The sequence below is a fragment of the Diplotaxodon limnothrissa genome, linkage group LG19, assembly GCF_057381915.1.
Source record: "Diplotaxodon limnothrissa isolate DT_005_m linkage group LG19, D_limnothrissa_male_GT1.1, whole genome shotgun sequence".
In the NCBI taxonomy this organism is placed as follows: Eukaryota; Metazoa; Chordata; class Actinopteri; order Cichliformes; family Cichlidae; genus Diplotaxodon; species Diplotaxodon limnothrissa.
In genome coordinates this window covers 4,643,494-4,653,645 of record NC_140614.1, presented here as the reverse complement: position 1 = coordinate 4,653,645, position 10,152 = coordinate 4,643,494, and the positions used below count along the sequence as shown (strand labels likewise).

The 10,152-nt window shown below is 39.8% G+C and overlaps 1 protein-coding gene across 1 annotated transcript in view; it reads right to left on the bottom strand.

Annotated features, from left to right (window-relative positions):
• The window catches only part of sptbn5 (spectrin, beta, non-erythrocytic 5), a 67,261-nt gene extending 66,085 nt beyond the window's left edge, over nucleotides 1–1,176 (bottom strand). The window contains exon 1 of the mRNA XM_085342371.1: nucleotides 1,021–1,176. The gene's annotated coding sequence lies outside the window, so the exon portion shown is untranslated. The remainder of the gene's footprint in view (nucleotides 1–1,020) is intronic.
• Nucleotides 1,177–10,152: the final 8,976 nt, after the last annotated feature.

Sequence of the window (10,152 nt, the reverse complement as noted above, 5' to 3'; positions counted from 1 at the left end):
CACTGGTTCTTTGACACATTGCGATTGACTTGTCGAAGTCACTGATTTTTAAGCAATGCTTAAAATAAGCATAACATGCATGATAGTCAAATAACAGAGACGGACACAAAGTGATTGCATGGCCTAAGTTAAAAAGAGACTTAGAGCAAGAGGAGAAACAGAATAGGGGCAATAAACCAGACTGAAATAAAGCAGAATGATCCTTTAAGTATTTAAGCCTCACTCATCATTTGCCCTTTGGTAGGATTAATCAGCTGACTAGGCAAATTAAACTGAGTTGTCAGTTCACTTGCTTGAGTCAACGGTTAAATTGGACACATTTTATTTTCTTCCATGCTGACAACAGCAGTTACACCTAAATGTAATGTAGCTGTAAAAATTCCTAAGCTTTAATAACCTAACTCACTGACTCATTGCTTTGTGCCATTAATGTGTGTGTATGCACACTTCTTTTTTTATAACTGTCAAACCTAAGTTGATCTTTGATTTTGTGGAGTGATGCCAAGACATTCAGGCACAGATAGAAAGGTAGATAACCTCATGTGTTGTCCTATTATCCTTCACTTATTCTCTTGTTTAAAAATTTTACAAATATTGCAAAACACAATTTATTGCAATGCATCATCTTGAAAGTGAAATCTTAATTTTGCTAAATGTATAGCAACCAGATGGATGTACTAAAAAGTTTAAACAGGATATTTAAACTTTGTTCCAAGCTAAGCTAACCTCAGTCTAAAGATAAAGATCAGTCTAAAATCCATACTGCTGTCAAAATCTCCTTCTTTATCTCTGCTTTCCAATTTAGCAATACACTGTAAAATGACCAATTCAAATATGGCCCACGAAGCCTAAAAATGTCTACATAAACAGGAAACACTTTTGTGCAGCAATGTGGTCACTTTTAAGTATCCTGGTGCTAAGATAACCTGCAGAAGAACTTAGAAAGAACCAAACTACAGGAACAGGAAGAGAAGCTATATACAGCACGCAAGCACACAGACAGAGGAAACATGCTCTTACCTTTCAGTCCTGTGCAGCCCAAAGCTCTTTATGATTTATTTTGTTTTCAACTTTGGAATCTCAGGGGAAAAGACATCCGTTTCAGAAGAAATAATGCCCTTCTGATCCAGTGAAGAGTGACACCCTGTTGATCTCATTTTATTGTCTGCACCAAATGTTGCCATAAAAGAGGTGTGTGAATTCCTGTGATGTGTGTGTACAAGTATTGCCCATGTTGTGGGGACATAAATGTGTTTACACAGCTAATTTGCAGAGATTCAAAGTAAATTAATAAAATTTAGGGTGAATACTTGATTTAAGGTTAGGCAAGAGGTTATTGGTGTGGCTATGGTAATTCTACAAGAACTGAATAAAAGCCAATATCATGTCTCGTCTTTTTTGAAGAGGTTGAAGTGTGTGTGTGTGTGTGTGTGTGTGTGTGTGTGTGTGTGTGTGTGTGTGTGTGTGTGTGTGTGTGAACTTTGGAACCATTGGATTTACGGCTTGAGCAGATCCACTCACCTGACAGCAAAAGAGTCAAAGTTCAACGTGACAGTAACTCAAAACACAAACGCACAGACACGCTTCGAATGCATTATCTTTCTTTCTAAATCTTTCCAGCATATATTCATGTATAAAAGCTACAATGTAAATAAATGATGCACCCAAATGCAAGTGTCCTGAAGAAGAACCAGGATTAAGATCCAGTTTAACAAAATGCACACTGAGTCCTAATCTGAAACCTTTTGGTATAAAAAAAAAAAAAACCTGGAGAGGAAAAGATAAGAGAGGAGACAGTTCAATATCCAGTAAAAGTAAACTGTACAGTGTGTGTTTCCTGGATTATAATTAATAATGCATAACCGTCCCTCATCCTGCCAAAACCACCTGACTGCAGCTCTGCAAGGAAACATTATGTAATAATTACCATTTTTCACTGGAGAGGGTTTGAATGTCTTCCTAAAGGTCCTTTCCAGTAGCAAGACCAATTAATTTAAGCATAGGGTGTGTCTTTAAATACAGCCTCAAAGTTTCAAACAGTTTCATAACTGCACATTCCCACTAGGAAAGCAGTGACTGTGGTCTCTCCTATGTTATTCATAAGGTAGCTTATGGGAATTCCTCTGTCCCTATGAGAAAGCACAGTCCTATTTAGTACTTCTGCTGCAGCATTCTGCATTAACTGAAGACTTTTCAGCATCATTCTGAGACAGGATGTTTCTATCATTTTAGTTTTATTTGTGCAAACGCAAGAAAGTAGTCCTAGACATATTTGTTTAATGTGTGTATTGAAAGACATATACTGGTCAAAAATGAATTACAGTGTTACAAGGTAATGTGCAATGAACTATGTCTGAATTTAGAAGTGAGAAATTAGAGGTCATCCAGGCTTTCAAGTCTTTCAAATATGTCTGCAGTTTAACAGTTGATTTGAAGAAAGCATAGGAATGACAGTGTTTTCTATCTATTCCTATATGTAAAACGAATTGGTCCCAGCACAGAACCCTGTTGAACCCTGTTGAACTCTGTCAACTTTTATGTGTGAAACCTTTTCTATTTATATGCACTAATTGAAATCAATCAGATAGATATACCAAATGTGTGCTCTAATCTCTGTACTGTTTTAGTCAACAGTATTATATGCTGCACTAACATTTAGCAGGACGAGCACAAAGGGACGTCCACTGCATAAGAATCTGCCCTAGTCCTTTTTCTGTGCTATAGTGCACTCTAAATCCTAAGCAAACAGTACAGCACTTGGTATTCCCAGGTAGTCCTCCATCCCAGTATTAACCAGACTTGACTCGACTTACCTTCTGACAGCTGGTGTGCTAAGGGTGGTATGGGCATAAGCTTGATTCCTTTCTCTTAGAAGACTTGTGGTTTTTTCAAGATGCAACTTTGGAAACCTTAGCCTTAGTGCCATATTCTGTTTAGCAAGAAGAGGTTTTCCTCTGGCAACTATTCCAAGCAGGCCATACTTGTTCAGTCTTATAATTACACTGTTATGACCTTTAACATTTAAGATGCTAAATGAGTCCTAAATCTTTCACTGTAGAAGAATGAACTTCAAATTATTTGGAAGAGGACATTCCCAGACTGTTGGACAGGAACAATTGCTTCCCTAAGATCACTGCTAATGTCTTTTCTCTTGGGCATTATATAGTAGAGATGGACCGATCCGATATTACGTATCGGTATCGGTCCGATACTGACCTAAATTACTGGATCGGATATCGGAGAAAAATAAAAAATGTAATCCGATCCATTAAATATCACGAAAGCACCTCACAAAACTTGCAACACGCTGTAACTCACCTCAGAACGTTAGCACGTCGGAGCAGTATGCATCACGTGATAGAGCACCGCGGTAAAGTGAGCCGTCATTTGTGAGCCGCGGTCAAGCCAGCCGCCTCTTATCCGCCGCATAAATTTCCTTGCGCTTTTACACCAGTCTTTACGGTAGCGCCTTTTCGCTTTATGTGCCGATTGAAAGCCTATACCCGCGCACACGTGCGCGCGCGAACAGTCGCACGCACATGCGCGCACACAAATTACAATGAAACAGCCCGATACAGTCAATACAATTATGGAAATGTCAGAAATTCATTAAAAATCATCCTGAGTAGTTGAGGTCCAACTTTCAACACATTCCTCCTCCGGGACACCTACTGTACCTGTGTGCCAGGTTTTACCCAGATTTACTGTAGAATTCCTCAGAAATTAAAGGAAACATATTCAATTCAATACAGTCAATACAATAGAATTATGTCAATTTTCAAAAATTCATTAAAAATCATCCTGAGTAGTTGAGGTCCAACTTTCAACAGATTCCTCCTCTGGGACACCTACTGTACCTGTGTGCCAGGTTTCAGCCAGATTTACTGTAGAATTCCTCAGAAATTAAAGTGTACTTGTATCCAATCTAATACAGTCAATACAATTGGATTCTCTCAATATTCAAAAATTCATTAAAAATCATCCTGAGTAGTTGAGGTCCAACTTTCAACACATCCCTCCTCTGGGACACCTACTGTACCTGTGTGCCAAGTTTCATCCAGATTTACTGTAAAATTCCTCAGAAATTAAAGGAAACATTTATTCAATCTAATACAGCCAATACAATAGAATTATGTCAATTTTCAAAAATTCATTAAAAATCATCCTGAGTAGTTGATGTCCAACTTTCAACACATCCCTCCTCTGGGACACCTACTGTACCTGTGTGCCAAGTTTCATCCAGATTTACTGTAAAATTCCTCAGAAATTAAAGGAAACATTTATTCAATCTAATACAGCCAATACAATAGAATTATGTCAATTTTCAAAAATTCATTAAAAATCATCCTGAGTAGTTGATGTCCAACTTTCAACACATCCCTCCTCTGGGACACCTACTGTACCTGTGTGCCAAGTTTCATCCAGATTTACTGTAGAATTCCTCAGAAATTAAAGGAAACTTATATTCAATTCAATACAGTCAATACAATAGAATTATGTCAATTTTCAAAAATTCATTAAAAATCACCCTGAGTAGTTGAGGTCCAACTTTCAACACATCCCTCCTCTGGGACACCTACTGTACCTGTGTGCCAAGTTTCATCAAGATTTACTGTAGAATTCCTCAGAAATTAAAGGAAACATTTATTCAATCTAATACAGCCAATACAATAGAATTATGTCAATTTTCAAAAATTCATTAAAAATCATCCTGAGTAGTTGAGGTCCAACTTTCAACAGATTCCTTCTCTGGGACACCTACTGTACCTGTGTGCCAAGTTTCATCCAGATTTACTGTAGAATTCCTCAGAAATTAATGGAAACGTCTATTCAATCCAATACAGTCAATACACTACAATTATGTCAATTTTCAAAAATTCATTAAAAATCATCCTGAGTAGTTGAGGTCCAACTTTCAACACATCCCTCCTCTGGGACACCTACTGTACCTGTGTGCCAAGTTTCATCCAGATTTACTGTAAAATTCCTCAGAAATTAAAGGACATTTATATGCAATTCAATACAGCCAATACACTACAATTATGGAAATTTCAAAAATTCATTAAAAATCATCCATAATAGTTGAGGTCCAACTTTCAACACTTTCTTACTCTGGGCGTCCTACCGTACCTCTGGGCCAAGTTACATCTCAATTCACTGTAATCTTTATCAAAAATTGAAAGAACAATTATATGTCAATGCTGGATGTGTGTCCTTTCAAAGTGACACTAAATAACAGAACTCAGGCACATCAGGGAATAATCCAAAAGGCGGATTTATTAAACAAAAACAACATACAAAATATCTCTAACCCATACTACATAACCTAAAAAGAAACAAAGGGACACTTAGAAGCACAAGGAAACAATACTGAAAGGGCAAGAGACACAGCCCAAACATAATCCACAACTAAAACGCCAAAAGAACAAGTCATCCCACAAAGCAGACGGGTCTTGCCTGGATCTGGTGTCAAGCCGGCACTGCTGGATGACTTCTGGCATGGTAAGATGGCACTGTTTATGTGATGGCATGCCAACATTTGGCCTGATTGGGTGAATGTGACATGTTGTATAGAGCACTTTAAGTAATATGGGTGAGTAAAAAAGTGCTGTATAAGAATCAGTCCATTCACTGTCTGAACAGAGTTTCGTCATGTTACTTTTGCACTATTATGTTCCAGCACATGTTGTTATTACATGGCTTACATGGCTAAGGTACACATTAGGCTGACATCTGGGGCCAGAGCTGAAACTGTTCTGGGCCAGCACAGGGCCAGCAGTGTGTCTGCAACTGGCCTTGCTGGCTCATGTGTGGGCCACCTCTGGTAAACCAGATCTGGGCCACCATAGGGCCGTCATTCTTTGCGGTACGCAGGCCATGTGTAAGCACATTGTGTAGGACAGATCCAGGCCATACCAATTTTGCTATGTGGGAGGAATTATGTAAAAATAGAAACATCATAAAAATGAAAATGAACATAAAGTAAAATGTACTGAAAAGAACATCAGTATGGCCATCATTATTTGCTTGGAAAGTCTAAAGTTCCATGGCTTTGAACAGCCAGAGAATGCAATGCCCAGCTTAGAGTGACTAAAAGTAACTTCTTTTAACATTCTGTCATTCTGCCTCCATATCAAACATCCACTAAAAATAGTCATTTGAAAAAAAATATTCGCCACTTTTCATCAGATTGGGTTCCTCTGTTTATAGCAATTTTTAGAAAAGAACCCAATACCTTTGTCACTATACAGTTGTACAGTGAGATACAGAGCATCTCCTACTCATTGCAAACATGCTGGGAGGGTGGCTCTATCCGCCTTAGTGCAGCTGCTGTACCATACTGTGATGCAGTAAGTTAGTAGGCTCTCAATGGGCGAGTGGTGGAAGGGTGAGCTGTAGTCCACAAAGAGCATTCTGGCGTAGCTCTGCCGCTGTTCTAGGTGACTCAGCACCGAGTGGAGGGTGATGGCATCTTCTGTGAATCTGTTTGCACGGTATGCAAACTGGTGGGGGTCGAATTCTGGGGGGAGGTAATCCTTGGTGTGCTGAAGGACTAGTCTCTCAAAGCATTTCATGATTACCGGTGTGAGGGCCACAGGGCAATAATAGTTCAGGCTGGTGATGGGAGACTTCTTTGGTACTGGGATGATTGTGGCTGATTTTAGACAGGATGGGATGGCTGCTTCATCCAGTGAGAGGTTGAAGATTCTGGTGGAGATGAGGGTGAGCTGGTGGGCACATGGTCTTAGCACTTTACCACGTATTCCGTCTGGACGCCTTCCTGGGGTTCACTGCTAGGAAGACACATCTGACATCGTGCTCCGTTACAGTGAATGGAGCGGTGCAGGAACCAGGTGAGGATGAGGATGGGAGCAGGGTGAGGCAGATGAATGCTGCTGTTGTGGTGTTTCAAAGCGGGCGAAGAAGCTGTTTATTTCCTCTGCTAGCTGCACACTCAGGTTTTCTGTTTTCACAGTTCTGCCTCTGTGGTTTATGATGTCTATTATTCCATGCCATGTGTTGTTGCTGGACAGGTGGGACCACTTTTCAGGTCAGCTCGAGCAGACCTGTACAGAGCTCTGTCAACAGACCTACAGGGAGTGCAGAATTATTAGGCAAGTTGTATTTTTGAGGAATAATGTTATTATTGAACAACAACCATGTTCTCAATGAACCCAAAAAACTCATTAATATCAAAGCTGAATGTTTTTGGAAGTAGTTTTTAGTTTTAGCTATTTTAGGGGGATATCTGTGTGTGCAGGTGACTACTACTGTGCATAATTATTAGGAAACTTAACAAAAAACAAATATATACCCATTTCAATTATTTATTTTTACCAGTGACACCAATATAACATCTCCACATTCACAAATATACATTTCTGACATTCAAAAACAAATCAGCGACCAATATAGCCACCTTTCTTTGCAAGGACACTCAAAAGCCTGCCATCCATGGATTCTGTCAGTGTTTTGATCTGTTCACCATCAACATTGCGTGCAGCAGCAACCACAGCCTCCCAGACACTGTTCAGAGAGGTGTACTGTTTTCCCTCCTTGTAAATCTCACATTTGATGATGGACCACAGGTTCTCAATGGGGTTCAGATCAGGTGAACAAGGTGGCCATGTCATTAGTTTTTCTTCTTTTATACCCTTTCTTGCCAGCCACGCTGTGGAGTACTTGGACGCGTGTGATGGAGCATTGTCCTGCATGAAAATCAAGTTTTTCTTGAAGGATGCAGACTTCTTCCTGTACCACTGCTTGAAGAAGGTATCTTCCAGAAACTGGCAGTGGGACTGGGAGTTGAGCTTGACTCCATCCTCAACCCAAAAAGGCCCCACAAGCTCATCTTTGATGATACCAGCCCAAACCAGTACTCCACCTCCACCTTGCTGGCGTCTGAGTCAGACTGGAGCTCTCTGCCCTTTACCAATCCAGCCACGGGCCCATCCATCTGGCCCATCAAGACTCACTCTCATTTCATCAGTCCATAAAACCTTAGAAAAACCAGTCTTGAGATATTTCTTGGCCCAGTCTTGATGTTTTAGCTTGTGTGTCTTGTTCAGTGGTGGTCGTCTTTCAGCCTTTCTTGAACTGAACATAAGTTCCCTGCAATTTCTGAAGAATATTACAGTAAATCTGGCTGAAACTTGGCCCAGACGTACAGCAGGTTTCCCAGAGGAGGGATGTGTTGAAAGTTGGACCTCAACTATTATGGATGATTTTTAATGAATTTCTGAAATTTCCATAATTGTAGTGTATTGGCTGTATTGTATTGCATATAAATGTCCTTTAATTTCTGAGTAATTTTACAGTGAATCTGGATGAAACTTGGCACACAGGTACAGTAGGTGTCCCAGAGGAGGGATGTGTTGAAAGTTGGACCTCAACTACTCAGGATGATTTTTAATGAATTTTTGAAAATTGACATAATTCTATTGTATTGGCTGATTGCGTTGAATATAAGTTTCCTTTAATTTCTGAGGAATTCTACAGTGAATCTGGATGAAACTTGGCACACAGGTACAGTAGGTGTCCCAGAGGAGGAATGTGTTGAAAATTGGACCTCAACTACTCAGGATGATTTTTCATGAATTTTTGAAAATTGACATAATTATATTGTATTGGCTGACTGCAGTGGATACAAGTACCCTTTAATTTCTGAGGAATTCTACAGTGAATCTGGCTGAAACTTGGCACACAGGTACAGTAGGTGTCCCAGAGGAGGGATGTGTTGAAAGTTGGACATCAACTACTCAGGATGACTTTTAATGAATTTTTGAAATAAACATAATTGTAGTGTATTGACTGTATTGCACTGAATATGAGTTTACTGTGATTTCTGAGTAATATTACAGTAAATCTGGGTAAAACCTGGCCCAGAGGTAAAGTAGGTGTCCGAGAAGAGGATTGTGTTGAAAGCTTGGCATCAACTTTTAAGAATGATTTTTAATGAATTTTTGAATATGCAACCAGACTGTCACGATGGCTGTATTGGGCTGTTCCATTGTAATTTGTGTGTGCACATGTGCGCGAGTCTAGGCTTTCAATCAGGATATAAAGCGAAAAGGCGCTACCGTAAAGACTGGTGTAAAAGCGCAAGGAAATTTATGCGGCGCATAGGAGGCGGCTGGCTTGACCGCGGCTCACAAATGGCGGCTCACAAATGACGGCTCACTTTACCGCGGTGATAGAGCGGCTGTGGCATGCGGGACCTGTCCTGGTCTGGATAGCATGTGGAGCTTCGCTAGCAACCCGGCATTTCATCTCCGACAAAGTTATCCCCGAGAGAAGTAAAGCAAGTGTGTAAGTCCATCTCTGAATGTTTGTAAAGCATTCCTGCGTTAAGCTTACCAAACGATATATGCCTCTTCTTCTGCCTCTTCTCGCTGCTACTTCAATCATGAAACTGCTTAACGATCAGCTGATCGGCTTTTCTGTCGCGAGTCCGTCTCTCTAGTTTGCTTTTGGCCCACTTTGCACCAGAAAGAGGAAACCATCGGCTGAACAACAGCAGCACATTTAAGCTTGATCAGCTGTTGTTAGAATGTATTTAATATTACTTTCTACTCGAGGATCTTTTTCTATGTAGCTGACGGCTGGTAACTGTGCAGGGGCGGATCTAGCAAAGTTTAGCCAGGGGGGCCGATAGGGCATTAACTGGGAAAAGGGGGCACAAAGACATACTTTTCTTTCTTATTCTCATTTAAAATGTCGAGCTTTTAATAAATAATTATCCGAATCTTACACCCAAAGTTTTAATTTGATGTAAAATGAATAGAAGTCAATTACTGTATATAGTGACTATTAAGTCTAATATATATACCCTAGTAAGCTATAGTACTTTTTCCTTTGGGAAGGTACCATCTGTGCAGTCTGCAATTTTGTTGAAGAAAGATGTTGAATCTATTTAATATTTCTTGAAAAATAATTGATTTCTGTGCATTTTTTTTCACACTGCATCAAATTAAGGTTGATTACGTTGATTAAGCATCATGAGGTGGAGCGTGAGGGGTGGTTCCCTATTTTTTATTTATTTATTTTTGTTGTTGCTGGGAGTTGGAACCCTATTAGTTAGGTTGCTTAATATTTACGCTAAGTACTCTTTAAAATACCAGAATAGGGAGGATGGTGTAGGTTTAAGTTTAT